The 27,048-nt window shown below is 39.5% G+C and overlaps 2 long non-coding RNA genes across 2 annotated transcripts in view; one reads left to right on the forward strand and one right to left on the reverse strand.

Moving 5' to 3' along the window:
• LOC144038122 (uncharacterized) overlaps window positions 1-27,048 on the reverse strand; it is a 56,299-nt gene that overhangs the window by 2,132 nt on the left and 27,119 nt on the right. The window lies entirely within an intron of this gene.
• Window positions 12,472-21,453, forward strand: LOC144038926 (uncharacterized). Its single transcript, XR_013289313.1, has 2 exons — window positions 12,472-17,857; window positions 18,298-21,453. It is a non-coding gene; the product is annotated as an uncharacterized LOC144038926 (long non-coding RNA).

Here is a 27,048-nt window from a genome sequence, read left to right on the forward strand (position 1 = left end):
GGGTGTACCCGTCTCTCGTACAAATTTAACTGGCTCTAGCTCATCTGTGACCCTAATTAGAATAAGCACTACATAAAATAGATGAATGGATGGAATGGGCTGTTTAATTTAATTGAAACCCTTTAATGGCAATACATTCATTAGAAATGGTAGCAAATCTTATTATTTTACCTGAAGTCATACTTTTACAAGAAACACAACTAACAACTTTTTTTTTGTTCATAAAATTATTCAAACGGTTTATAGGATTACCCATTTTACTGAATTCATACTTAGAATTTAGCAAAAATAAATAAAGACAGAAGACATTCTTAAGAATTGCAATAGAATACTTTATATAATCTTCATAATTCATGAAATATATACTGTACTGGACCGTTTTCAAGACTGTTTTACTTCATGACTAACATGCAGCAGTCACAGTCACCACTAGGGGTTGCATACTCCACATGATTCCAACCCGTGCTGTCTCAATGATTAAGCAGCGCACACACACAGCCCTCTACACACAAGCTCACATTTAACATAGTATGCAGACACAAGAGCTTGAAGTTTTCTGCAATTGCTTGCAAATTTGATATATATATTTTTTTAAATCATCACATTATTAATAAGCCTCAAGGGAGCTGCAACAGAGAAACAGGTGAAAATCACAATGAATGACAATGATGCACAAAACCAAAAGACAGGACACATGGTGCATGAATGAATGAATGAATGAATGAATGAATGAATGAATGAATGAATAAATAAATGTATGCTTATTAGGTTTTAAAAGGCCAACTCTGGTTTGACACCCATATTTAAAAGTCTAATCGTGGTTTGAAAGCCCCCGGCCCGGTCTTGAAGCCCTCAATTGGAACTCAGGATTCAATTCCTAATTTGATACCCTAACCCTGACTTGAAAGCATATTTTGAAACACCAACCGTGATTTGAAACCTCAGAGATTGTAACCCAAATCTCAAAATCCAAATTTGAAAACTAAACCTTACTTTAAACCCTAAATTGAATGCCTAACGTTCACCTTAAGCCCCAATTTAAAACAATAGTCCTATTCTGACAAAACTAACCCCATCTTGAAAATTTAATTTGATAACTAATGTTGGCTTTAAACCCTAACTTTAATGCTTGAACTTGGCTTGAAACCTTAACCTGAATTTTTAAATCGTGAAACTCTAACCCTATATTGGACCCCTAATCTGAAAACCCAACACTGTCTCATTACGTTAGATTTGTTCTTATTGAGATAATCAAAGGCTAAACAGTTTCATATTTGACTGTCTTCCAGTAAAGGATTCTGACAAATGGAAAAAAGAAAAGAAAAAAAAAAGGCTATGTCGGCGTTATTACATGCGCGCGAGTCGCCATCAAAGCGGATTAGCGGAATGGGATTGCAATGCTGTCTTTGATCAGGCAGATTACTGTAAATCTTCCTGAATGAGAAGTTAGCTAGCGACAGGGCGGAATTAAGGGAGTGGGGGGGGGGAGCTTGACATCCGCGCGGGTTCCCCAGTTTAGCCGAATTCTTCCTGGCTCGTCTCTCGCTTCCAGGAGATTGGTCGCTTGGTGTTCATCAGGAAGACATAACAGATGACTCTAGATAAATTTCACTAAGGTTGCTTTTGTTGATTTCAAGTGGATTTAAATGAACAAGAGGCAGCTAAGTGGTGGAATCAGACTTTGATGTCTTGCTAATTCTTGTTGCGACTTCAAAAGATGAAGTGACCAAAAAAACAATATATATAGACAGTGATCTCGTGATGCACCGCCATCTCCTACCATTCCTTATCATGACAAATTGGGTACCATGTCGCTGCTTTTGATTTGTAAATCTCAGATTCTTCCAATTACAGAGGGAACCTAATTTGAAACCCTGACCCTGGGTTCAAACCCTTAATTGAAACTCTAACCCTACACAGTAAATTCTGTAGAGTAAATTTGACTCTATTTAGAGTGGGACCGAATAGACTCAGTTTTAGAGTAGGCTAATATTTACACTTGGAAGAGAGTAAACTAAAGAATTGGGGGGAAAAATCATCCAAAGGTTGAGGAACGAACTCACGACCTTACTTCTTGCTTATCTCCAATATGTCTTTGGTCTCTTAGAGTTAGGAAGATTCCAGCTGACATGAACGATATTTGAAACCTATACCTTGTCTTGAAACCCTAATTTATACCAAAAAAAACAGTAAAAAAAAACAACAACAAAAAAACCTGGCCTGAAACTTGAATTTAAAACTCAAATCCTGTTCTTGATCTTAGAATAATTTTTTGAAAAAACAAAAATAGCTTGAAACCATATTTGAAATCCAGCTCCTGGTCTTGAAAGTCAAACCCTGCCTTTAAACCCTAACGACACTGGCACTGAGAAGTTTGAATTGAAGTACCAACTCTGTACCAAAGAAGGATGGTCTAAATTTGTCTGTTTGTAATAAAACACACAAGAATGTTGGTCCTGTGAAAGTGAGAGATAAAAAAAAAAAGGAAAAAAAAAGAGGACAGAGCCATACAGGAGCTGGCAGCCTCTTAATCCGGCGGTGGAATAACAGCCAGGTCCTCATAAGGATTCCTTTCACATGAATCTGTGGGGTTTTGCTACTTTCTGGTGCCTGGGGTGCAGGGACAAACCGCCCCTCTTTTGCCCCCAGCGCGCCTTCCCTAGTCATCCTCCTGCAAGCCTTTGTGGGCCTTTTCCACTCGGATTTCATGTTTGCCCATCTCACGGCTCGGAGACGAGGCGGGCAGGAGAGCTCCACAAAAGACTCGGGAAGACGACGAACCCCCCCTTCTTCTGCGTAGACATATAGACTTGTATAGGTAAAGGCAGGCACGCCAATTGTTTCCACCAGAGGAATTAAAAGCTGTGGCCGCTTTGCCACAAAGAAGCTTCTGTTTCATTTTAGGTTTTGGTGTTTTGGGGGGGGTCGGCATTTCACGAGGTGACCTCCCTATACATATGTCCCGGGATGATAAACCTTGCAGACGAGCAGGAAAAACAGACATGGGGTGAGGGGTCCCCTCAGCTGTTTCTCCCAGGCTGAGGGTCTTGGGGTGTTCCCCTGGGGAGCCCCCGGAGCTGCAAGTGTTAGTGTTGCCGGCGGGGTTTTTATGGACTCCCCGCTGAGAGCATCTCCTCACAAGAGACAATGCCGGGCATTTATGCTCCGACTGACCGTGCCGACCCCCTCAACTCGTTCCCCTTTAAATCTCGCCGAGCCTGGACTGGCGTCTCCTTTTCAGGGAGCCCTTTCACGAGGCCCCCCTTTGGCGAGCCGCCTGGGCGACGCGTCACCCAAGAGAAAGGAGGTTGCAGATCTAAGCATATTTAGGACCCTCGGGGAAATCTATTTTCATTTATTTTGAAAAAGAGTTTCTCGGACCACCAAGAATCATGGATCTTTGATGGTGCTTATCTTAATTCCATCTTGTTCCACCAAAGTTGACCGGTTGAGGTGTTAAGGTGTAGTTGGGCAATGATGGCCACTGGGCTACAAACATGTCTTTGTGCATGTGAAGGAGATGAGACCCCCGCCCCACCTCCAATGAAGACGAGGCTTCCTTTCATTCTTTTTTTTTTTGTCTTCTCTCCGAATTCCAACGTATCCCGTCAGACCCGATTTTAAGAGGCCGTGTTAAATGTGTAAAAATGGTTGTCGAGCCAGTGATTGACGCCTCGGCAGCTCGTCTGTAGAGGCCACATTTCTTGTGACTGATTTATCGCCGTTTGCTTTTCTCAGCGTGACATCCCGTGAAATCGTTCCGCTACAGTGCCGACATTTCACATGATGCAAACGTGTCAAAAACTGTCCAGATGTTTTTGTATGAGGGGATTAGTACCGTTGGCGTGTTGGGTTTTGTTAGTTGGCAGGATTATGCAAAAAGAATGCAATGAGTTTTTGGACTGGACATTTGGTTCCGATCCAAGACCTATTCAGGCATACGTATACAGTACCTCACCATTTTATGACATTCCTCAGTGAATTCATAAATCGCAACAACTGCATTGTGGCATAGGCAAGAGGTCAGCATCCGTGAAGGTGTTGGATTAGGGATGCTTGATCTTGTAGAAGCTTCTTCAAGAGGTCACCACTTTGGTCATCAGGTGATAAACAGGGTTCAAATTAAGCAAATGCGGGGAACCTGAGACCCATAAATAGAATACCGTAAATACCCCAAATGCCCTGGAGTCAAGTAGCCAAAACAAGATGTTGATCATCAAAATAGTTTAAACCAACTTTCTATAACAGAATCATCTGAAAAATTCATACCTATCGCAGTCGACAACTTCGCTCCGGACAATTGACATTGACCAAGAAACTGACCAGTTCCCCAAACAATTGATTTGCACTCAAGCCCAGCTGATAACTTCCCAATGATGAATGCAAATGGACACAAAAAAAAGACAAGATCTTCAAACAACCAATCGCACCCAACCCTGTCAACAACTTTGTTCCAAAAGCAGTCGATGACTTCACTCCGAACAAATGAAATCAATAGGTAACTCTCCAAATTTGTCAGACCACGCATTAAACCCCGTATACAACGCAAAGTTTACAACCCACAAATTTTGACAACCTTGTTCGGAACAATGGAAATCGACCAGAAAACAGAAAGCCTGTCAATTTTGTTCTGAACAACTGAAACCAATATGGAAACTGCATGATTGACTCAAGTTTGCATAACAATCACTCACTCTGCTTCATCTATCCTTCCTTCCTTTCTTTCTTTAGTTTTTCCTCTGGTCTCTTGAGGTTCCTCTAATCTGTTGGAATTTAGAGGATTCTGGGGTTGGTGAAAAATTCTGGTTTTGTAACCCTGTGGTGGGCTGGTTGGTGCTGGATTTCACTTTCTTTCATCTTTCTTTCCTCTGATACTTACTCTGGTCTCCTGACAACTTCACGACTCTGGCGGGACTCTAAAGTAGGGTATGGGATTTTTAATAGGTTTCAGGTGAATTAAAGAAAAAAAGTGGGTTTGCCTAACAATAGATCAGACAGACTCTTTTTTCTTTTTGAGAAGAAAAAAAGGAGAATAAAAAGAGAAAAAAAGGAGGGAAAAAAGACACAGATCGCCACTTCACTCTGATCATCCAAAAACAAGCAAAAACAACCAGACGAATTTGCTAGAAAGCAGACCAATGTCCCAAGTCGAATGGACAACTTCACACTCATTCAAAATCAACCTGGAAACTGATTAGTTCAGCCAGCAACCAATCACACTCACCGCCCCGAACTTGTTGACAACTTTGCTCCAAACTGAAAAACAGTCAAGTTCACTAGCAACCAATCCCAACTGACCCAAACCCACAAATTACAACTGGTGCCCTGGTCGCCCACTTGCATGGTTCTTTTTAGAAATGACACAGCTGCTCTTTGAACCTCTTCAACGTGGACCTCAGGAGGCCTGTGGGAATGCTCTTCTTCACATGGCTACTTTCGGGTTTCACCTTCCCAAAAAGATTAGTCGGGGACTCTGACCTCAGTGCGTTTGTTTATTGTTTGGCAACACGTGTTCCGAGGTCAAGCATGTCTGGAGTGCAGAACATGCCGAGCAGATTGCGGCGGGCAGGTGGCGAGTCAAAGGGTTAAAACGGAGCAGGTTGCAGTATGTCTGTGAAATCAAGTTTGTGTGCGTGTGAAAGACAACCATCTGGTTATCAGTTTAAAAGTTTGTCTTAAAGTGAAAGACAATTTGATGTGATTTAGTAAAAAGGTTTAATGATGAAAATGTCTGACAGATGTTTTTTTTGTGTTCCTAATATACATAAAATGTTCACGGTCCGACATCAATTGTGGCTAAACTTTCCGTTTGTCATGCGAGTCCCTGGAGCCGGTCACCACTTCGCACATGGGTAACAAACGTGGCAATGTTTGATGTCATTTGCAGATGTAAATAGGCCGTTAATGAAACGGCGTGGTTGTCGACTTCGTTTAGCCGAAAACGGGTGGCGGACGTCAGAGTGTCGCCATCACTGATTGACGGCGGGGAAAATTGCAACCTTTGGAGGCAGACCACCTAGAAGTAGCTGGTAGAGAATTTAGAATCAGGGTTCAAACGATGTACCCTGAGCAATATGGTCATATTTATTTATTTTTTTGTCTCCCTTGTGCTTATAGAAATAGAACATGCCAATAACATTCAAAGGAAGTTTTTGTTTTCTCGTTACTTCTGATACCAAACAATATTTGAAAAAGTTTTTTTTTTTTTTAACCAGGATCCCCCCCCTTGACTTCCAACGACCCCCCCCTTTTGTCAAAACCTGTTGCTGATCAGGTTTACAGCACTACCGGACACTTTACATTTCATGATTCTTTGGAGACAAATTCCTTGCGTGTTTTAACATACTTGGCCAACAAAGATGATTCGAATTCTGACTTGGTATCATAAATTGAGTCGTCAAACTGCAGATTTTGGCTGGTCCATATGTCCATATGTTTTTTTGCACATGTCAAGTTTTACAGGTGAGGCAAGGCGGCGACCCCGGCAAAATATTTGCAGCATGGAATCACATAACACAGATCGATAAATCACTGCTTTTGAAATGTATGAATGTTGATGGCATGCAATGTTTAGAGGGATTGACTCTGGGATTGCCTTAGACCAGGCTTAGATTTTGATTCTGCTCATTGTGTTGTTGTTTTTTAGGGGTAGGCTTTCGAGCAGGAATTCAATTTGCTTGTTGCTTTTTTTTTTCTAAATAGTCGCTGGAAGGGCTGGAAAAGATTCTAGATAGAGCAACCAAACGGCTACAAATTGGCAATTATGACTGTGCTTTTGGAAACTAACAACTCTCTGGCCGTAGCCATGTTGTGGAGTGTAAGCAGTGCACAAGGGGACAGGGGAAACAACAGGGAAAAATACAAATGAAAAAAAATCTGACAATTGAACTGTTGATATTGTTGAACCTAAGACCCAACATTATACACTAGGAGTCATGTGAGATTGACCGTTAACTGTCACTTAACTCATTTGCTCCCAAAAACGTATAAAAACTTTCTATTTTAAATAGTGCCATGGTCCCCCAAAAAACGTATTCATACATGTTTTATGTTTTTTATTATGCTATACAGAAGGCTTTTGATGCAGCCTCTGACCTAAAGAGGTCACCTAAAGCAATGGTAGTTATTACAAAAAACGGCCAACAGGTGGCAGCAGAGCAAAAGAGATCAACCAGGGCCATGTTGCAACAAACTCTTCTACCCACTGTTTTAAACAGATTTGTAAATAATGATGAAACTTAGCTATGTTCTATTGATAATTGCTGCAAAATGGAAACATATACAAATATACTATTTTTCCTGATGAAAGAAGAGACTCTCATCTTTCTTTTGGTAGGTTCCACGTTTTTATAGTAATAGAACACAATATTTGGTGGGACTTGTAAAATCAGTCAAAATCCATTAAAACAGCCGGGAGCGAAGGGGGTTGCTTCAGTGAAAATGGCTGGGAGTGAATGAGTTAACATTAAGTGATTAAACTTTTGAACAATGCACAATGGCACATTACTGCCACATTTTTGCTTTGACCTAAGCAGGCAGTGTTCCCTCAAATGTTGACAAAATGGAGTTTTGGTAGCTTGGACTGTTGTTTGAAATCCCTTCAATTCGAAAGGCGCCATGCTTGTGACACATGACAAAAATCATTGTAACACAAAGTTACCAGAATAGGCTGCCACATGTGAGCACGTAATGACTTGGTGAAGCAGCATGAGATGATTTACTGTGCGTAAACAACCGTGTGGTTGTGATGGCAACATTTCGTAATAGTGTGACAGCAGTCCGAAGACCTGGTACGCTACATTCCAACTCTACGCAGTTTCTCCCCTTTCTTGCCGGAATAAAACTCTTGGTCTCTTTCCCCCAAGTGTTTATGGCATTAATATATCAAATATTGCCACAACACTGTTTGTTGTAGCAGTGATGAATGGCCACTTCGTTGTCTAATGAAAGCGTGTTGACATGCGCGAGCGCCACAAGGCAAACAAGCGGCGCGTTGCTGCGCTGTTTGACTTGCAGTTACTCATTAGTCTTTATTTTCCAGGCGGCCTTTTGTTGGAGTTGTTTGTTGTACTTGGAGTCTCTTTGGCGGGCAAAAGCAAGACAAACGCACCTCTTGCTGTTGCTATAATGAAGCAGAGTGGGGCACAGAATCACTGCTATTAGCTTGAGAGTATATTTGTCATGCTTTAGTTATAATAGGCAGTGCGGTTTTTTGATTATGACTAAACAGCAGTTTTCTTCTGATGGCAGTTCATGCACAAGTTTGCCTCACAACCGCCAGGGTGAGGTTCTGTCTGGTGGTGAGAGACAGACACGCATTACGCATTACAGTAGACACACACACACACACACACACACACACACATGCGTAAACACTAGTATAACCATCGACATGCACGCTGTGGTAAGGCCCCTTGAAATAGGGTTGCTTGTGGGTGCGGTTTCTAGTTCTGGAACTAATAAGGACCATCGAGGTGAGAGAGACGAATGCAAAGCAAAACGTACATCTTTAATAACCAATTACAAACTACTTACTATAATTTAACAATATTAGGTGTCGGCTCCTTGTTACTGCTTGAATGAATTCTCACCATACAGGCAAGCTATGAAGTCTTGAGTCAGCAAGTTATTTAGCAACTGACAATCATACTATCAAAGTAACAAACCAACCCAAACCTCACAACTAACAAATTAAGGACAATCAATCAACCAAGGGACTGATTAATCAATCTACTAGCCTAATAACTAGTTATGAACAAACAGACGTACAAACAAACCAACTGACCATTGGATGAATAAACTAACAGACCAACCAACTAAAATGTCACAACTAACAATGCAATTTGCAATTTACAAACGAACACAGAAATAACCAATCTAACCAACCAACTGTTCAACAAATGGATGGACAAACAGACTATGTATCAATCAATCAAAACCTCACAACTCCTACAAGTAGCTAATCAACCAACCGACAAATGGACAAACTATCGAAACAGCCAAACAATGATTCAACCAAGTACCAAACCAACAAACCAGCTAACCAACTAATTAGCCAAACAGAACCCCACAACCAATCTATGGACAGAAAGAAAACGCACTAACAAAACCAACCATGAATCGACACACATACTTTTGAATTAAAATACTGAGAGAAAAAAACACTGAATAGCAAACATAACTAAGGTGGAAGGAAGAACCAACCAAGTAACTAACCAATCAACAACTCACAGCTACAGCAAACTATGTACAGACGGACACATAGATAAACTATCTATCCAAATGATCAACAAATGGACAAAATAACCAACAAATCACGCGGTGAATCAACAAATTAACCAACTGGGCCACGAATGTAGATCTATTTCCTGATGGATGAGCTAACCAACCAACTAACCAATTGAGGAAAGGAGGGACAAACTAATTGTTTATGATATTACTAACTTGCTAGCTTACTAGCAAACTAACTGGCTACCTAACTAGCTACCTAGCTACATAATTAACTAGCTACCTAACTAATCAACTAACTAAACAGCTAGCTAACTAACCAACTAACTAAAACCTCAACAAAATGTATAGACTAATCAATCAACCACCTATTGGACCTACTAATTAATCAAACATTGAATGAGGAACTAACTAACCACACACCAATGACTGAAAGGACGAACCAGCTAACCAAGAAAGTATTAAGTAACCAACTAAAACATCACAAATACCACAATTTACAAACAGATGAACCAACCAACCAAACTGATGATTGAACCTACTAACCAACCAACCTCAACAAAACCTCACAGCAAGCGTAATTTATAGACTCACTGACTGACTGACTGACTGACCGCCGAGCTCGACATCGGACTGACATACGGACAGAGGGTGAAGAAGGTGCTGCCGAGAATCAGAAGCATATTTGACATTTTGGAAAACCAGTGGGCGACAATTTGGATGTCTTGTGTGCCTTGGCTCAAGTGCAGGGCGAAAAGGGGGCCATATGGTGTTCATCCAGAGGGGTCTTGGCCCACCTTTTAACAAGATGGTCCTACAGACAATGGTCAGCATCTCGGGCCAACAGCTCGCCGTGGCATCCCCAGCAGACCAATAAGCACTTCATCTGCTTCATCCTTGTCATGAACAATTTCTTTCGGAAAGCTTAAGTGTGCCAAGTGGTCAGAGAGGCACAAGATATAAGTGGGGACCTCATCCAGTGGCAGCAAATCACGTCTGAAATGTGCGCTATGGCGTCTGTAAAAAACAGAAATACCCACGCGGTAACCCCTTTGGAATCCTTTAAACATGTTGCGCTTTTGTCCTCATTCCCCAAACTCAACTTTTTCTCCAGCCGCCGACTCATTTGGCCGCCATCAGCATCGAAGTGTGCGAAATGACAGAAAGCATGTCGTAAAGCGCACGACACCATTTGCTAACCTCAAACACCATATTGCGAGCCATCGTCGCATTTGTGGTACGGCTTGAGCGCCAGACTGTCCTCTCATTTGAGTTCATTTCTTCAAGGAAAGAAGAGAAATGCAGTGTACGAGTTATGCTGACTAACAGGGCATCTGATGACACATCAAGTCTAAAGACGGATAAAATCGGATTCCACTACATTATTGCAAACGGTCCTAAAATGTCCAATCATCAGGATGCTAGTTAAAAAACAACACACATAGAAAGAAAGAAAAAATATATATATTTTTTTTTTCTCTCTTTCTTTCTTTCATATAAACCAAGCTTGTCTTCCCATCAGAGCTGATGACAGCATATTAGCTTATTAGATACTTTTTCGGGCTCGAGTAGCATTTATAAGATGGAATCTGGCACTTCTCATACGGTTAACCAACAAATGTCGACTGCTTCATTCCCTCTTTGGCTAACCATGTAAACTAAATAATGAAAAGGGGGTCAAGGCGGCACCCTGGGAAGCTTCTCCAAATATGATACTGATAAAACAAAGCCCCACGCCATGAAACATATTTCCATTTTCTCTCACACTTAAAGTTGAAGAGCCAACGGTTTTGGCTGCCAATTCTCTCAAACCCCGTGCCCAAAAATCTTGCCGGCGTCTGGGGGCAGAACCAAGTCTCTTGCTCACAGACACCAGGACTCAGGCTTGTCATCCCTCAGGGGAGGAGAAATTAATTGCTCCCTGGTCTCCCTGGCCCGACGTTTGGCTCTGTCATTCCTTTTCTCCTTGCTCGTGTCATATTTCCAACTGTTTCACATGCTCATTAGTGCCATTAGGGTGGAACTTTAAGAGAGAACAAGGGTGGGGTCTGCTTGAAAACGTAAATGTGACCCCACAGCTCGATGAATTCATTCCCGTAGTGTCAGCACTAAACAGGAGAAAATGTACGGTGCACACATTCGGTCTGTTTCGCTTTGCGCGGGTGGCAGCAGAATGAGCAGACACAATGAAAACAGCAGAGGCCCCAGAATTGAACCCAGTGGAACACCATTTCCGTTATAAATGTGAATTCATATTGCACATATTTGTCCAACCACTTACTTTTTTTTGCTCCACACAGTTACTATGAAGAGATTACAATTGGGATGGACCGATAATGTGAAAGTTTAAGATTTCGGGTATTTTTAAATTTTTGTATCGTCAAATCAACATTTTGAAAATTTTCAATAAAAATGCTTAAAGACATTACGACACCAGTATTCCCCCCCCCCCCTTTTTTTTTTTTACTGAGAATTAATACCGGCTTCAAATATCGGTTATCGGCCGACTAATAATCGGCATCGGTATCGGCCCTGAAAAAAGGATATTGGTCTATCTCTAGACTACAATAATAAAGAAATCACACGATGTACCATCACAACAGCCATAAGTTGACTACTGAGCACACCAAATTAAGAACCACTAGTTTAGGGTTAGAGTTCTGAAATCTGAAAGACATAGCAACTTAAAAAGGACATCTAAAGACATAAGTTTTTGATGTAGGTTTTAAAATGGTAAACAAGTCAAGGTATTAACAAGGACGACAAAAATAATAACAAAACGATCCCACTTTAGGGCTGAATCATCGGAAGTGTCATGCTTGTGTGCAGTACACATTTAACAGAAACCACGTATCCACCGTGCTGCTTGATGTTAACGCACGTGTTGTACATGTTTGACATCTGCTTTGGGTTTATTCTCATGCCTCTGGCTGTCTGAGCGTCCACCGTCCCTTTCTCCCCCCTCCCCCCTCATACTGATTCCTCTGACTTGTTGCATCCTGTTTGCCTGAGGGGAAGTGTGCAGCCTCCGGGCCGATTAGCTGTTGCTCATATCTCCTCGTTCATGCAGCACAAGACCAAACAAAATACAAGTTTATTAGTTTACGGACTAATTGGTTTGTCGAGAAAAGCTTTGCAAAGCTTCAGGCTGTATTTTAGCATGAGTTAGCCGTTAGCAACGCAAACGTCAAGGACGGCTTGTTCGGATCCGAAATGTATTTTGACCTTGGATGTGAAGGATATTATAACATTTTAATACCTATTTTCATATATCGATTATTGTTACTGATCATGAACATTTAATTCTTCATTTTAAGTTTGTCAAAGTGTCTTGTGTCCTGAGCAGGGCACATGATGTTGACCTCGTATGTTCTGGGTTAAAGCTGGGACCATATTATTTAGTCTAGAAAAGTTCCTTCTCATCACTTTGTACGAAAACATATTTTCGCCCTTGATTTTGCTATACACTGATTGGTCCAGAATTTCTTGTTTTATTTTGTACACGTACATTGTGGTCTTGAACAGAACTTGTTTTGCTTTTCCATTAGTCACGGTCATTGGTGCTTTTGGGTCAAATGATAAAGTGAGATTTTGTTATGAAGAAGAATATGAAAAGTGCCTTGAAAATATACATATTTTGGCTAGAGACGAAGACAGCTGCAACTGCACTAAGAGTTCTATTGTTTGACATGTCCTTCAACTGTATAACACATTTGCTCATTCATGAAGGGAGAGATATTCTGCTTGGAGACTGAATTGTAATAAAAGGCTGGCCCTTCGAGAGGAGGGTGTGCATTGTTGATCAGAACTTGTCGGAGTTTGATTCAATGGTGCAACAGGAGATCTCCTCTAAGAATTATCCTGCGCAGGAAACTCTGTTCATTTCTCATCTCACCAGTTGGTTTATTGGACACGCAAAAAGTTATGGATTAACTACATCCCTCAGTTGGTGATTTAAATATACCTTCTTCAGTTGGTGACCCTCCGACGGCAAGGCGTTTGACGGTTGTTGCGTTCGCGGACGGTTTGAATTCCTGGCGCCATATTAATTGAGGTAAGTGGAGATCTTATCCACGTTTTGAGGAATTCTTTCTGTCTAGGAGCGCTCCGGCCGCCATGCGTTCTTGTAAGATAACCAAATCAAGGGTGAGATTTGTGTGAGCAGAGGTAGAAGTTTAAGTTGTTTGGTTGTATGGAGTCAATAATTGTGGAATTTCCTACGGTATTTGAAGTATACATATTTGTGGTGCACATTGAATTGAATAATTTCCTACGGTATTTGAAGTATACATATTTGTGGTGCACATTGAATTGAATAGCGATCGCTTGTAAGTCAGTACTGGGAAACATTTTGTCTTTACAATTTGGTTTTTACAGACGATAGATACGTAGATAATTGATTTGAAGTCTGTGTATATGAGGTTAAGAAACTGTTGAAGCTGAGGTAGCGCAGTTGACATAAGATTAAGTTGTTGAAGTTGAGAGTAAATCAGCTGGGGAAACATTATTGTTGTAACCAAGCGTTAGATGTGTGGGCATTGGTTTTACGTCCATACATATTTAAGTTGAGAGAAGTCGGCTCAAAAAGCATCTTTGTCTTGATCCCTGCCTGATGCGCGGGAGAGACAAACACTTTGTTTTTATGAGTAATAGATTCTTGGGTAATTAGATAACAAAGATCCTTGAATAAGTGTTGCCGATTAAAGCTGCGGGAGGATCGACTGCTTCATTTTCTAGGGACAAAGGACTCAACTTATAGGAAGTCAGATTGACATAAAACGGATTTAGTACGCCGTTTTAAGATTAATCGATAGGTCTATGAATAATTGGATATTGACATTTTTAGACAAGATATAAGAGATATAAGATGTATTGACTCAACTCGTGTAAGTCGGGCTGACTAAAGCATATTTGATACGACGTTTTAGATCAAGCCAATAGGTCTATTGAATATTCGTGACTAAAATTCAAAGACAAAGAAACTGTTGAAGCTGGGGTAGCGCAGTTGACATCCGGATATTTATGTGTTGATATGTCGTACAAAACGACATGTCGTGTCTGTCCGTTGTGTGTGTATGCCGTCTGATCGGTGAAGAAACTCTAACGTTACGGTAAAATCTTAAAGGGACCGCGACGAGAACAGTTGATTAATTCTGTTATAAGTGAGACGTCACTTCATTTAAATATTAATACAACTGAACTATGATAATTTACAATATAATATAATATAATACAAATCAATAAGCTATAAAATACCTGAGTTAATAATTAAGACGAAACATGGACACTCTATTTGAACTCAAAACACAGTGGTTTGACCCGAATGGGATTCCGTTGAGTTTAGATGGGATGACGCTGGATAAACAAATTGGGAACGCATGCGCTGTGGCTATAGGGATTTTACCTACAAAGGCTAAACGAGAAACAAAAAAAGAACTTTGCGACTGGATGCAAGACGGCTGTAGAAAAGGTTATTTTCCGTCATTACAATCTGCAGTGTGTCTAATCTCTTTGATGAAGAACGTTGAACTTGCATGTGTGAAAAAACGTCACGAACTAGATGAGCTGGTGCAACACACATCTGTAATTTCTTCGAGTGGAAGAAAAGCCAGAAATGATCGAAAGCTTGTTGACAAAATAATGAATAATGCTAGAATACTAGCTTTAGGTATTTTTGTGAAGTTATAACCATTTATATAACTAAATAATGATATAAGACTAAATGATTTGACCTGATATGACTTCCGCTAGTCGGAATTAAAGCTTCCGGATTAATCATACCGTTTAAATAATGACTTAAAATGTAATTAATATTGAACGACGGGACTTGATTATATTGTGAAAAAGGTTAGTTTATTCTAATAAGATATGGCATTTGTTCGATGGTTTTAATGACGGCAATTTAACTTTGAATGTGCGTACACGGCGACCGCCCGTTAATAATGTTATGAGTGTATGTAATTTTATATAGAGGAGAGTCCCGGACGTATCTTTAAGAAAAGTGTATTGAAAAAATGATGAATACTGAAATGTTGCTTTGCAAATAAAATAACTGTATAATACAAATTTATGTAATAAAACAAATTAAGCCGTTTAATAAGCGCTAAACGGGATAAATTAATTAGACGGTAAAATTACTAATAAAACTTCTAACGCTAAAACCCGCAATTGTCTGCGTTAAATAATTGAACGACATTATATAAATTGTTGCCGTAACTGATTTTATAAGCCCCTTACATAAATTTCTTAAGCACTAATGTTGAATACTTAAACTGGCTTCAAGAGTGCAAATACGTCATATTTAAAAATTATGTTTGCTATAAAACGAACGAATATTAATACACAAATAACATAGAGAGGTATAGTTTTAAGATATTATAAAATTTAGATGCATGTCTTATGCTTGTAGAGCATGGGTGGCTTTGACTGATTGTAGTTGCTATGACTCATTCCCTTTCTCGGGTTAAAAAATGCCAACAGCCATCAATCTTTGTAATGAGGTCAAATAAAATGTTTTTATAAAAGGTAATGTTAATTGTGTGATTGTTTTAGATTAAATAGTTTAGTCTCTACTCTTATTTTAATAATAATAATAATAACTAAAAACAAATAACTTGGATGGCAATTAATGTGGAATAATTCTTATATAGATGATTGTTTTTTCCCTTATGATTTTGTTTGTGCGCGAGAACATTGTTTAATAAATTTTAAATATCTTTTCAGAATCAGGAGACACACCCATTAAGGACAATTGGGGTCGCACCAAAGTGCCATGTTCCGGTCCTGGGGATGAAGTAATGTGTTAATTATAATTTAAAAGGAGTTTTTTATTTATTTTTTCTCCGACGTTTATAAATAGAAAGTAATTTTAATCTCTCCTGAATATATTTAACCTTTGAATTCGACATTTGAAGTCTCATTACAAACAGACTGGGGAAGCTATCTGGAAGAAACACATTTTTGACATAATTTGAGGTGCGATGTAATTAAAAATCATTCCTGCTTTGACGTTTGACCAAAGGCTGACTTTACGGGCTGCGGCCTCCATTGAGAAAACATTAATTGAAAACTACACACTTATTAATTAACTATATTTGTAAATTGTTAGAGTATATCTGTCCTATTTTATCCTAAGTATTATTTATGAAGGTATGCAAAACATATTAAATTAAATATTGTAAACCATAACAAATATTGACATATAATTAGCAATTATTTAAAATTGTAAACTTTCATTGTTTTAATTATTATTTTTTATTATTTTTATTTTTATTTAATTTTTTTAATAAAGGAAGTTTTTGGTTTTAATATTTACTGACATGTTATAACCTAAATACTGTTGGGGCAGATTTTAATGTTTTCAGTCGAGTGAGGATTATTGGTCAAGGGTCATTATTTCGGAACAAAGTCAACTGGCGGGACACAGACCTCTTTAAAAACCCCCACCCACAAAGAAACTGCAACTGCCACCACCATCAGAGGGGCGTGATGCAGCCATCATCACAAAACATCCTGCCAATACCTGATGGAGAGGGGAGGTTCCTGGCGCCACCTGTTGCAACAATGACTGTGCCATCATATACAAATGTGATAAAAGAAAAACTGCTCCACTGCCCAATGCACACAATGCTCCGCACGAACTGTCCTATGAAAAACTGCTCCATATGCTCTGCACAAGCGTCCTTAAAGCATTCCTGCGTCCAGAACTGTCCACTACGATGGTGACTCAACCCCACAAACAATGCTTTCCTTGAATTAGTGATACCGGGCCATATGATGTGATACTGACTGTTTACACTGCACTCTATTTTTGACAGATATAAGGTGATAACATCTACAGTAAAACATTTCGTAAATATAATGAACTGATTGACAACACTATATACACACAGATTTATTACATTTTAAAAACGTTTGATGTCTATTTTGATTTGATCTGATTTGTTTATCTCTGTCTATTTTGAAACAGTCAGCTTTTTGGGCAAACATCAAAAAGGGGGACTAGCAAGCTTAATGGTAACATTAAAACTAAGGGCAACTTTATGTATTAATAATAATTGATGAATTGGCTGAAAACTGAGATTCTTTGTAAAATTCATTGGCATAAGCTACAATATTTTTATAGTACAAAAGATAATACAGGTAAATTTCGTCTGGTTTCAGAAATTGAAACAGCTAATATGAATACAGATAAGATACAATTTATTTCAATCTTAATTATTATATTTTACTTTTTTAAGTTTGGTCTTCTAGTGTTTTCCCGAATTCTCTTTTGAAATTTAAATAGTTGCTTGGGACGCATTGTCGAATTTGCTGGTTAAATGTAAAATTTTCCCCTCTTTCTAAACAAAAAGCAAGCAAAATTTATTTACTGCAAAACTTTATATATTAGTCTGAAAGAGTCTCTAAAGCGATTTTTTTTTTCAGATGGGGGAATTATTGGTTGGTCTGGGTATATCGTCGCGAAGGACACAAACAGTCCATGTTAAATAAATAAATTTAAAATTAAAAGTTAGTCTTAATGCGATAATTATAGATAGTCCGTGAGAATGAATTTTACAGGAGGACAATTGGGGATTTCCTTGACCATGGAGAAGGAGTAAGTTTTGGCAGGGACGGCGAAAATAAGGTGAATATGTTCCATTTCTATTTCTATTTTTCCCTTGGGGCCCTGGGGTTAGATGTTATTTTTTGATTTTATTTGTTGACGAAAGTTGCATTTATTTAATGGCTGGAAGCACATCCATGCTATATCTATAACAATAAATATTATAAAACATTCCAATAATTATTACATTCTGTAAACAAAATTGGCCTCGTCAGATTTGAACTGGCTAAAGATTTTCATTTTTTGCATTTAAGAATGTGCTCAGGTCATTAAAGTCAGCCAAAGGCTGGATCCTAATTAAATGTCACAACAAACAGAATTTTTTCCCACAGGAGAGGCCTACAGAACTTTACTAACATTTACTAACTCCTAACTATATAACACTACCAAAATGCTCTTTCAAAAAGAAGGGATGCGAATAAATGTTTATTAGTGACTAAATGAAAATATTTTGCACCCAGATAAGGTGATGAAAAGGTCAATCTAGTCCAGTCCACGGGGCACCTGGTTCCACATCTTGCCTATTAGACCAGCCGGAGGTCCGCCTTCTACTCAGCCCCCACCTTCAGGAGCCAGCCACCACCGGGAATCAACAGAGAAACCACTGCACCTGCCATCTGACGAATCAACAGAGAGACCAGCCAGCTGCTCCAGTGACCAGACGTGCCAGCCGAGAGGCCATTCAACTGCTTCCAGTGTCAGCTAACGAGCTGAGGAATTACTACATGAAGATTGAGTTTCGCTGAGGACGTCTTTCGAATGGAAACAGGAGGAATGTGTCCCTTTTTCCAGGGCATTCCACAAAGAATGAGTCACAACTTGGGAAGATAAAATCCCGGTGACCGATTTTTGCACCCCTGGCAGTTGGAGAGAGGCAGAAGGACCCTCTTCACAAAAAGGCTCTGTTCAACCTTCTGCTGATGCTGCTCAAGGAACCTGAGTGCACCATCCACACAAGAAAATAAAGAAAGTGACGACTGTTTAAAAAAAAAAAAAAGAAAAAATCACAAGATGGCTGCTTCGAAGAGACAATGCGTCTTCAATTGCGTCTGCATCACGACACTCTTTCTTATACTGACTGTTATGCCAATTTTGTGTTTTTGGGATCCCCTAACCACATCTGTAAACGCAACCACAAAAATTCGGGCTAAGCGAGACATGAACTCTCCACACATTCCCTGGGTTATATCCAAAACGTATGATGACTCAGTCACGGTGACAGTTGCCCCAAACACAAACACCTCTGTCAAAATTCCCATTACGTCATTAAAGGGATTTAGAGGATGGGAAGAGACAAGGGGAGGAATATGGGTGAAATATTGGTGGTATTTGACAGGAAATGTTGCGCAACTAGATTGGGGTACTTTTATAACCACCCAAAGTGGACAATATTGGCCACCGGGAAAAAGCAAGGAGGCTGTTTTCTTTTCTAAAAGGACAACACTGCGTAAAATGGGAGGTCAACTAGAATTAACCTTTTCCATTCCCGACGGGAATATACGACCAGCTAATGTAACTCTGTACAACACCTCCTGTTTTGGATTACTGTTATGGGCATGGTCCCACGGCGTTGACCCACGTTTTCCTATTCTAATCTGTGTAAATAAGACTATGAGTAAGCTAGACCAACCAAAAATGACTAAATACTCAATGGAGAATGGGATAAAAGCTGTAAGTGTACCGATTGATAGTGTAATTGAATGGTTTAGGGTTACTACAGGAGTATCCAAAAGCAGCAACAATTGGCTATTGCTAGCACACGAGGCAGCACACGCCTCTGGTAAGGAGTGTGTAGTATGTGTGGGACCACGACCTTTATTGAGAGTAATCCCGGCTAAAATCGAGGAACAATGTATAATGGAAATTATGAATAAAACTGCCCCAAATGCCAAATGCTCTCAATGGGATAAGATATATCCACTAGTGAATTTGCAGACAACTAAACCAATATTTTCAAAGGAAATTGCAGATGGTAATTTTTCATGTATTAAAATGACAGGTACCGGAGAACAATTGGGAGAACTAGATCACATTTCACACTGCACTACAATAATAAATGTGGGTCAAAAAATTCAAGCCGCAATCAAGGGCTGACATTTGGTGGTGGTGTGGGCATAATCAGATATTTGACAAGTTGCCTTGGGATGGCAAAGGATATTGTGCTCTCATCACCCTTCTTCTGCCAGTACAACTTTTTCCCACCTCGGTTGATAACCTTTTACAAATGATTGACACTTGGGAACCACAATCTTCTCCTCCTTTCCATAGAATTAAACGATCCTCTTGGCAACAGGAAAATGTCCCCACCTACATTGATGCAATTGGAGTGCCGAGAGGTGTGCCAAATGAATACAAATTGACTAATCAAATAACTTCAGGATTTGAATCCCTAATTTGTTGGTGGTGTACCATTAACAAAAATGTAGACAGAATTAATTATGTGCATTACAATGTACAAAGACTAGGAAATTGGACTCAATCTGGATTTGAAGCTGTACATGGCCAATTGGCTGCCACATCTTTGATGGCTTTTCAGAACCGAATTGCACTTGATATGCTATTGGCAGAAAAAGGGGGAGTTTGCTCAATGTTCGCAGATCAATGTTGTACCTTCATTCCTAATAATACCGCACCGGATGGTACTTTAACTATTGCAATTAAGGGACTCCGGACACTTAATAGAAAGATGAATGAACACTCGGGTATAGACACTTCGCTATGGGATAATTGGATGACTGTATTTGGCCGCTACAAAACCTTAATTTCCACAATTTTGATATCAATTGCTGTATTTACGGCTCTAATAACAATATGCGGATGTTGTTGTATACCCTGTATTCGTTCCCTTTGCGAGAAAATTATTTCTGCCGCAATTGAAAAACAGGACGTACGAAATAAGTCTTCTTACATGATGATGGAGTCTGTTACTTCCTCAGCCCGGCCTGCTGCAACATCCGATGTAGATCCCGCTGGAATCTTTGTGTAAAATGTTTAAATATTTAGTTATTGGGCTTAGTGTTTACGTAAGCCCAAAAGGGGGACTGAAGGATATTATAACATTTTAATACCTATTTTCATATATCGATTATTGTTACTGATCATGAACATTTAATTCTTCATTTTAAGTTTGTCAAAGTGTCTTGTGTCCTGAGCAGGGCACATGATGTTGACCTCGTATGTTCTGGGTTAAAGCTGGGACCATATTATTTAGTCTAGAAAAGTTCCTTCTCATCACTTTGTACGAAAACATATTTTCGCCCTTGATTTTGCTATACACTGATTGGTCCAGAATTTCTTGTTTTATTTTGTACACGTACATTGTGGTCTTGAACAGAACTTGTTTTGCTTTTCCATTAGTCACGGTCATTGGTGCTTTTGGGTCAAATGATAAAGTGAGATTTTGTTATGAAGAAGAATATGAAAAGTGCCTTGAAAATATACATATTTTGGCTAGAGACGAAGACAGCTGCAACTGCACTAAGAGTTCTATTGTTTGACATGTCCTTCAACTGTATAACACATTTGCTCATTCATGAAGGGAGAGATATTCTGCTTGGAGACTGAATTGTAATAAAAGGCTGGCCCTTCGAGAGGAGGGTGTGCATTGTTGATCAGAACTTGTCGGAGTTTGATTCAATGGTGCAACAGGAGATCTCCTCTAAGAATTATCCTGCGCAGGAAACTCTGTTCATTTCTCATCTCACCAGTTGGTTTATTGGACACGCAAAAAGTTATGGATTAACTACATCCCTCAGTTGGTGATTTAAATATACCTTCTTCAGATGTTAAAACATGACCAAGCTGCTGGGAAAAAGTCAAACAGAAAAAGACTACAGCGCTTCCACCTGCTTGACTATACGAACAAAAAAGAAACATCATTTGTCTTTGATTGTCTTCTTTTCATAAGAGCAAACAACATCAGTGGCGCTCATTGCACTCCTCCTCCTCCTGGCTCGGCCAAGGACACACAACAACAACAACAACAGGACGTTATCACTGGTGCTGATGTCCTCCAGTTCATAACCTTGGCTCATATCCGCCGCCGCCGCTCCCTGCTAACTAGATTGGCAGCGACGGCGCAGCTTTCGCTCGATGGGATCTCCAGTACAATTACTTCATTAGTGTGCAAAGTAGATTTTTCTGACAACTTTTTACTAAGGATGGGCGAGTACATATACCAGGTATCGGTAGCACGTCGATACAGGCCTTATTTCAAGGTATCGGCTACTCATGGAGGATGCCGATACCTACCATTGATACTTACGGCAAAAAAAAATAGGTCTTCCTTGCCAATTATTGGTGCTACATTGCTGTTTTGACATTTCAATCACCATGAGCATCAGAAAGAAAGGTCTCTGTTCAATTATATGTCATTAGCTAAAATTATATGTATCATAAGTAGTAGTGGTATCGGTGCTTGGAGAGTGAATACTTGTACTAGTATTGAAACATCTACCAGAGTATTGCGTTTTAGTATATATATATTTTTTAAATACAAGTATCTGTACTTCCACTTTGTGTGTGTGCGCGTGTGTATGTTAACAGCTAACGAAGCGAACCACATGGGCCCATCCCGTCTTAATCATGTCGGTGTTGCGGACATAGTGGTGACAAACGACAACATCGCTTTCCGGGGTCTGGTCAGAGTCACGTAACCCTCTCTGATAATTCAAGCGGACACATGATGCTTTTATTTCCCCACAATTTTAAAGACTTCTAACGTGTCTTAATAAAAGTCATCTAGCAGTCCTCCATTAAAATATGCAATGTATAAAGAATTACAGTACCTGACGTTCACTTGTCGCACTCAGTTCTAAATGTGGAGTAGAGCTTTGGTACCAGGACGATCATTTGTCATCATGTTAGTGAATGGAAAAAATGCAAATAGAAAATCAAGAAAAATATTGGAAAATTTGAGGAAAGAAACATACATGAAAAGAAGGGGGGAAATCAGTTAAGGAAAAATCGCAAATCACCTTTCCTAGATACAAAAAAAAAATCAGACAAAGAAAAAAGGCAGGAAAAGAAAAAATAGGATAAAGTGACATATAAAGACAAATAACAGGAGAAAAAAGGAAACTGATTGAAAAAGGAGGGAAAAAAAGTCTACACTGCTGCCAACTTTCAACCTTCGATGCTATATTTACTCTCACATTTTTTTGGGAAACATCTAAGAAGGGATGTAGTTGCTTGTTAAATTTCACACATGAAGGGAGGGCAGACACTCCAGAGGCACAACTACTTGTGTGCAAGCTATTATTTCACTTTTCTATCACGGAGGTCTAATCTTTGTTATTCTGATGTGTTCTTGCTTCCTGTTACCTTCCATGAAGTACAGCTTCAGAACTTTCCTCGTACTTTTTACTTGATAGTTTTGCACTTTATTGATTTTTCTTTCTTGAAAAACGACAGCTTTCGGCGGCGAGCTCATAAATAAGAGCATTACCGCGATGATATGAAGTATGGAGTCGCTGGATCTGGGCTTTGAAGCACTGCCCAGGCAGGAGGAGCCATTAAGGGCCCCCAATGAATCTTTGGTCCGGGCCAAGCGATCCCCGGAGGAGGTAAATCAATCCGAATATCCAGCAGTGTCATCGCACAGTTAATAGTTATGAAGGAGCTTCATAAGAACCGCAGTTGGACCCCGCATTCTTTTTCTCCCGTCACATTTTCATAGCGGGAAGGATTTGATCAAAGAAGATCTTCGTACAGTTTGTCCGTTGCTTCTACCCTGGTCTTGCCGGGAGAATTTTTTCCGCTGACCTTGTCGACCCGTTATTGGTAGGGATGAATGTGCATTAACCTTTTTTTCAAAAGGAGCTTAACTAAAACTAAACTAAAATTGAAAAAACATTTTCGGTAATGAAATTAAATAAAAATGAAAATGCTTTTTAAAAAACGAAAACTAACTGAAACTGCACTAAACCCAACTATAACTATAGTGAAAATGTCCATAGTTTTCTTCTTTGGTAATGAATTAAAAATAATAACTAAAACACAATAAAATACATGAGTGGGGCTGATTTTAAATGTGATTTAAGTATAGTGTATTTATTTTGATTTAACCGGAATAAGGCCGTTTGAAAGTGAGTCGAAACAGAAGTGACGTCATCGAGCAGCAGCCAATAGAAAAGCACCTTCAGATGACGTCACTCCTAGGCGCCAATTTTGCATGCTTGACTTTTGGCTCCAATGGCTCGCCGTGCCTGCTTTTTCATTCAATTCTGCCGAAATGCAATGTTAGGTAAAAAGTGTTTTTTATTTTTTATTTTTTTTAACATGGTATTTGTTAAATCTTGCACACAAGTAATACGCATTTTTGAAATAACTAAAACTAATAAAAACTAACAGAGCAGCCCTGAAAACTAATTAAAACGAACTCAATTAAAAAAACTAAAACCCAAAACAAAACTAACTATAATAAAAATACCAAAACTATAATAAACTTGCACAATTAATGACAGTGTTTTGTACAAAAAAAGTAATGCATTCAAATTAGCAATAACCAGACATATTTCTGTACCAAAGTGAAGCATTCTAGATGATTGAAAACTGACATTTTGTTGCAAAATGCATGAAAATTCATATGTAGGATTTTTTTGTACAACCCTAGAGCTGATTTTCAAAATAAGTGTTGCGGCTCCTGCTTTTATGGTTTGAGCTCTGGATATTAACTCATTTTGCTTCCAAAAACATATAAAAACGTTCTATTTTAAATGTTTTAAGTGTTCCAAAGACTTATTTATATGTTTTTTTATGCTAGAGTATACAGAAGACCAACAGGTGGCAGCAGAGCAAAATAGATCAACCAGGGCCATGTTGATAAAAAGCAATTTTTTCCCCACTGTTTTAAACAGATTTGTGAATAATGATGAAACTTAGCTATATTCTAATGCTAATTGCTGCAAAACAGACACAAATATACTTTTTTTTTGATGAAAGAAGAGACTCTTATCTTTCTTTTGGTAGGTTCCATGTTCATATAGCAATGGAACACAATATTCTGTGGGCCTTGCAAAATCAGTCAAAATCCAGTAAAACAGGCGGGAGTGAAGGGGGATTGCTTCAGTGAAATATTTCCAACAAACATCTTCTGTTGACGACGCCCTGTCCGTTTGTCTGGTCTCCATGGTTTCCTCCGGTTTGTTGTGCGGACATCCTACTATGACTTCAACTTCTTTCGTTGGACATCTCGAAACATCTTGCGGGAGCCTTCCAGGAAGGAGCAATAATTCATGTTTTACACTCATGTTTTGGATCGACGACGGGAGAAGAGGCCAGCAAGCCGACGCATCCGCCCATCGTCTTCGCTTTGTTCCCAGCCAGGGTTCTCGATAGTGAGGCTTGAGGGGTCTCGGGGAAGCATTGGTGGCAGACGGGGGGTTATTATGGAGGCAACCAATAACTCTTCATGAGCATCTTGAGCTCCTGGCTGAGCTTTCAAGTTTTGCCTCGTATCCCGGCTCCCACGGGCCCTTCAGGACCAACAACTTCCTCCATCGCTCTCCACCGCCTTTTTATAACTCCTTTAAGCCTGAGCAGCTTCCACGTCGGCGTCGTCATTACTCATTCCTTTTCAGAGCGGGTTCGGGTTTGATGCGTGTAGCGCGGGATTATGCATGAACGTGCGCCTCAGATGTGCTCGCGCATCAAAGTCTTCGGTCCGAAGGCGTCGGTGTCAATCACACGCAAAGACTCATTATGGGGTTCTAAAAGGGAATCAGCAGGTGTTTATCAGAGAATGTCGTGCCTGTTCTGATCCGATCGAGTGTTCAGCTTGTCAAGTTCGCTTACAGTTAACGCTGCCACTCTAAGGATATGGAAATTTGCGGGCTCATTTTGAAGCTGTTCATCGCAATCTGAAACAGAATGTTTGTTTATGCTTGAATGCAATTACATGTGAACAAACTAAACTGAAGCCTGATGCCGTAACCATGCTAGCATCATCCTAAATGAATCAATGCTAGCATTGCTATGCTAGCATCAATAACTTCAACTGACAAAAAATAAATAAAAAATAGTGACCGACAGTGACCTTATACATGCAACAAAAACAAAGAAAATTGACTTTTTAATTGCTTGCTAGGTCTGAAGAGTGTGACTAATTTACATAATACGCTGCCAAGTTACGAGCTAGCTATGCCCCTGGTCGCCATGGTAACAAAAGACTTCCAGCTGAGCAGTCGAGGGGGTTGGGTGAGCGGTGGCTCGTTTTCATGAGCCAGGACGGCTCCCTCAAAACAGACGAGGCTAAAATTTACATAAAATGTATTTAAAATTTGTATCCTTGGGATAGAGCTCAGGCAACGACCAATCACAGCTCACCTGTTTTCTGAAGCTGATCTGTGATTGGTTGTTACCTGAGAAACATTGATGTCATCTTCAGTCGACAGCAAGTGGCAAAATGGCCGCCTTCTAATATTGATAACTGCTGGATTTGACAACACAACACAAACACATATTATTGTCAAAATACTTTAACTCATTTGCTCCCAAAAACGTATAAACACGTTCTATTTTAAATATTGCCATGGTCCCAAAAACATATTTATACGGTTTTTAATGTTTTTTATTTATTTATTCTAGAGCATACAAAAGGCTTTGATGCAGCTTCTGACCTAAAGAGGTTGCTTAAAGGAATGGTAGTTATTACAAAAAACAGCCAGAAGGTGGCAGCATATTATAAGAGATCAGCCAGGGCCATGTTGCAACAAATTCTTTTCACCGGCGTTTTTGACAGGTTTGTGAATAATGATGAAACTTAGTTATAGTCTAATGCTAATTGCTTAAAAACGGAAACAGGTACAAATAAATATTTTTTTCCTGATGAAAGAATAGACTCTAATCTTTCTTTTGGTACTTTGCATGTTTATATAGCGATAGAACACAATATTCTGTGGCACTGCAAAATCATTTAAAATCCAGTAAAACAGCCGGGAGCGAAGGGGGTTGCTTCAGTGAAATGAGTTAAGTATTGACAAAATCATCATTGGCGATAGCTTTATGTTGCTGTTTACCATTACTTCTGCTCTGTCGGCATAACAACCTTATATTTCATCTATGTTACGAGACAGATTTTTCGCCACATGCCAACAGGCATTCGGAGAACAAAATGAAATTCCATAAAGCGAGACCACTCCAATTGCATGTGTGCCTATAAAACCTCCCTGGCTGTTATTGGCTGCGGGTCAGAGTTCAAGTGTTAAGGGAAG

This window comes from Vanacampus margaritifer, chromosome 18 (assembly GCF_051991255.1).
Source record: "Vanacampus margaritifer isolate UIUO_Vmar chromosome 18, RoL_Vmar_1.0, whole genome shotgun sequence".
Lineage (NCBI taxonomy): Eukaryota > Metazoa > Chordata > Actinopteri > Syngnathiformes > Syngnathidae > Vanacampus > Vanacampus margaritifer.